The 4,738-nt window shown below is 42.0% G+C and overlaps 1 pseudogene; it reads left to right on the plus strand.

Moving 5' to 3' along the window:
- Positions 1–1,749: 1,749 nt before the first annotated feature.
- Positions 1,750–2,579, plus strand: LOC122477903 (annotated as a pseudogene).
- The last annotated feature ends 2,159 nt before the right edge of the window (positions 2,580–4,738 follow it).

Raw genomic sequence — 4,738 nt, forward strand, 5'->3', positions numbered from 1 at the left:
TTTTTGAGAGAGAGAGACAGAGCACAAGCAGGGGAGAGGCAGAGAGAAGGGGAGACACAGAATCCAAAGCAGATTCCAGGCTCTGAGCTGTCAGCACAGAGCCTGACGCAGGGTTCAAACCCATGAGCTGTGAGATCATCATGTTCTGAGCTGAAGTCAGATGGTTAACCGACTGAGCCACCCATGCACCTCAATAAAGCTATTTTTAATGTCATAGGTAACAATAGTCTACATGGCCAATCATATCAGAAATACATGCAAGAAAGTCTAAGTTGTTGAACCATGAAACTGGTAGATATATTTTTCTGATATCATACTCAACAGCAGTGGTTTACCTTGAGGAAAATAATACCAACTCTTAAATCTTGAGTTCCCCTACCTATGTCAAATGATAGCTACAATTTGTGCAAGATTCCATCTTTATGTTACACTTAATATAAAGTTTAATTCTTAAGAAAAGAGATTGAAATATAGAGTGAAAAAAATCTTGGGCTCAATGAACAATATTCTTCCGGAATCATGGGAAATCTCCCAGAGCCACATGATGCTGGCTTTTTCATCCATCCAGCCTGGAGTCAGAAGGTACACAGCATCCTGGCTCATGGTACAGGCTTTGCCCCCATACAGGGATCTGTCACCACCACTGGGCAGAGAGTGTCTCTTGTTGTCTTTGTAGAAAATTACTGAGCACAGAGACCTCCACCATCCTGGTTTTTCACACCACAGTCTGCAGCCCTAAGAGTTGGCAAGTCTGTCCATACAACTGGCCATAGACTTTCCTGCTTGCAGACGTGTCCATCATTTACATACGCCCTCTGCATGTGCTGGGGTTTACAATCTCCTCCTAACATTATTTTGAAAGATCAGCCAGACATGGTCTTCGTCTATTCCTCTACTACTTGTTAACTGACTCTGGGCAAGTCCTGGCCTCTTGAAACTACATCTGTGATATGGGGCAATAAGGACATCTATATCATATCCTCCTGGGGGTGTATGTTACGATCTCTTGTGAAACCAGAAGAAAGTAAACACAAAACAAATGTATGATATTATTGCCACCATGTTCATGATTGAATAATAACAGCTAATATTTGTTGATCACTCACAATGTGCCTAGCCCTATGCTAAGTGCTTTACAAGTACAAGTTACAACAGCCCTGTGAGGGAGGAACAGTTATTACTTCATTTCACAGAGGGAGAAATGGAGAGTCAGAAAGGTTAAGTAACTTGCCCAAGGTCATCAGATGTTGAGGCTGGAAAGCGAATTCAGGTCTGTCTGACCACAGAGCCCACATCCCTCCCACCAGTCTCCACTGACTTCTGCCCATGTGGCCTCAGAAAGCTCTGGTCACTCCTTTCCAAACCCAGTGATCCTAGAACTTCAGAACAAGGTGTCTGATTTACTCCTTGTAGTAGGCTGAATAATGCTCCCCAAAGATATTAAGCCATAATCCATGGAACCTGTAATTGTTACCTTATTTGGAAAATGGTTCTTTGTAAATATGATTAAGTTAAGGCTGTTGAGATAGGGAGATTATCCTGGATTATCTCGGTGAGCCTTAAATGCAACCACATGTGTCCTTGTAAGAAAGAGGCAAGCCAAGATGTTACTGAGTGCCCAGGAGCTAGAGAAGCTAAAGAAGGGGGAGAGAGAAGCAGCCAAAGGTTGGACCCAGACCAGGAGACAAAGCCAGAGTTGGAATAAAAGCTGCTTTTGCTAAAGAAGCAGCAACTAAAAAAATTGAAAAGATGCCAGTTATCTTTGGACTGCTCACCTCCTTCCTTTCTTTCCAATATGTGATAGCTCCATCCATTAGGAAGTTCTTTGCTGCTGGGGTATGGAGAACAAACATGCAGCTTCCCAGGAAGATAGGGGTGATCACTGGAGCCAACATAGACATTAGCAAGGAGACAGAGAGCTTGGTAGCAGAGGAGCCCAACTATGCATTGCCTACCAAGATATACTTAAGGGGGATAATCTGCTGGCCAGTGAAATCTAGGCCAATACAAAGAACTCTCAGATGCTAATTCAGAAACTGGACCCGTCCAATACCAAATCCACCTGAGCCTTTGCTAAGGGCTTTCTGGCAGAGAAAAAGCAGCTCCATATTTTGACCAACAAAGCAAGAGTGATAATGCATCCATATTCCAAGACAGCTGGTGACTTTGAAACCCACCTAGGAGTCAACCACCTGGGCCACTTCTTTTGTGCCCACTTGCTCCTGGAGCTGCTGAAAACGTCTGCACCCTCACAGGTGATGAACCTGTCATCAGTAACTCACCATGCTGGCAAGATTCATTTCCACAAACTCTAGGGTAAGAAGCACTACAGCCAGGAGTTTTGCTCATTGCCACAGCTAGGTGGCCAATATATTTTTAATTGGGAACTGGCCAAGAGGCTCCAAGGCACAGGGGTCACCACCTATGCAGTGCACCCAGGCATCATCTACTCCCAACTGGTCTAGCACTACTTCTTATTGTGCCTGCTCTGGAGGGTCTTCTCCCACTTCATCAAGTCAACATGGTAGGGGGCACAGACCAGCCTCCACTGTGCCTTGGTTGAGAGCCTGGAGCCCTAGTGTGACAAGTACCTCGTGACTGCAGGAGGACCTGGGTGCCCCAAGGGTCTGAAATAGCAAAACCATTGAGTGCCTGTAGAATGTCACTGTGAGCTTCTAAAAATCCAGGACCAGTCCGGCCACAATGAAAAGGGACAAAGGAGAAGGTCCACCCTGAAATATTGTCCTTCTGGTGGGGCTATTGTTGAAAATCTTGCCCTACTCTGATTCTCCTGACCCTTATAGAAACCTTTGCCTATCCAACACTCTTGTGAAGTTGGTTCATGGTACAAGACATTCACATCTGCAGAGTATTCTCCAAGACTTACAAGAATTAGCTGTTCTCTTGGGGCAGGAGGACTGGGCAGATCCCAGGTTGGTCATGGGGAAAGCAGAAGAACCTGGGAAATTGGGGCAATTTTTTCACTAATACCAGAAATGCCAGCCAGCATGCTCAGCTGAGGTAACAGGAGCATCAGTGTTTCATATTTCCAGGGACAGTAATACTCAAACTTTTGACTGATTGCTTTCATCTTTGAAATACTAGTCACTCAGGAAATACTAGTCATTCAGGAAATAGGAAATTTTTGGTTAACTTTGGACAACTTTCATTTCTTCCTCTGAGCACATTGGAGCTATTGCATGAAGCTGGACCCTCCCATTTTCTTTTTTTCAGTTTTTTTTGTATTAAGAAATTTTCCAGGCTTTATTGAGATATAATTGACACATAACATTGAGTAAGTTAAGAGCTACCCATTTTCAATCATGCAGATGGTTTCCTTTTCAAAAGAGTCCCCTTTACCTCAATTTTTAGAGAAAATAAAGACTGTGCATTGAAAAGACAAAAGAAATAAGTAGGAGATTTAAGAGATACACACAGAAGAAGGCAATGTAAAGATTAAACACAGAAAGATATGAGGAGGTTAACCTTGAAGATTGTAGCAATGCCACCAAAAGTCAGGGAATAAAGACAGTGACAGGAACTGGAAGAGGTAAGGTAAGGCATGATTCTCCCTAGAGCCTGTGGAGGGAACACAGCCCTCTGACAGCTTGATATTGACCGGTGATACTGATTTCAGACATATGGCCTACAGAACCATGAGAAAATAATTTTCTGTTGTTTGTGTCAACAAGTTTGTGGTAATTTGTTATAGCAGCCAGAGGAAACTAATACAGATTTTGGTACCTGGAAGTGGAATGCTGCCATAACAAATACCTAAAAGTGTGAAAGTAAATTTGGAGTTGGATAATGGATAGAGGCTAGAAAAATGTTGAGAAGCTTGATGGAAAAATCCTAGATTGAATTAAACAAATTGTTGGTAGAAATATTAACACTGAGTGTTACTCTGGTGAGATCTCAGAAGGAAGTGAAGAGCATGGAAGATAAAACATACATCATTTTAGAAAATACATGTATTGTCAAAAGTAAAATGTTAGAAATATGAATATTAAAGGTTATGCTGGTGGTAAATAGGAAGGAAATGAGGAGCATGTTATTGGAAACTGGAGGAAAGGCAATCTTTGTTACACACTGACAAAACTTACCTGAATTATGTCCTACCATCATGTGGAAAGCAGAAATTATAGGTGACAAACTTGGATATTTAGCTGAGAGGATTTCTAAGCAAAGTGTTGAAGGTATGGCCTAATTTATTCCTGCTGCATTAGTTAAGTGTCAAAGGAAAGAGATAAATTGAGGAAAGAACTATTAAGCAAAATAGATCCAGGACTTGGTGATTTGGAAATTTTTCAGCATATCAACATTGTAAAATACACAAAATTAAGCTATTTACTCTCATGAAGGTGTGCTATGGTGAGAAAGTCAAGAATGTGGTTGTGTTTGCTAATACTGAAGAGAGTAAGTGTGTGACTCATGAATCTCTTCAACCATCTCAGCCATAGCTAGGAATAGAGATGGGATTATCTGGGAAGGATCTGTGCAAGACCCTATGGACTAATGGCATGAATTGCTGTGACATATGGGAAATCTACAAGGTTTTTGAGAATATCATTAGAAAAATTGCCAGAATGGACTGAAAGAGGCAGAGGCAGAGGCAGGACAAACTGGAGGAAGACTGTTAGACTCCCAAAATGTTACAGACACAAAGAAAGGATAATAAAACTGGAGATTTTTACCTCTTAGTCCCCTTTATCGATTTTTCCCATCCCCCTCATTTGGT

This window comes from Prionailurus bengalensis, chromosome X, assembly GCF_016509475.1.
Source record: "Prionailurus bengalensis isolate Pbe53 chromosome X, Fcat_Pben_1.1_paternal_pri, whole genome shotgun sequence".
Classification (NCBI taxonomy): Eukaryota; Metazoa; Chordata; class Mammalia; order Carnivora; family Felidae; genus Prionailurus; species Prionailurus bengalensis.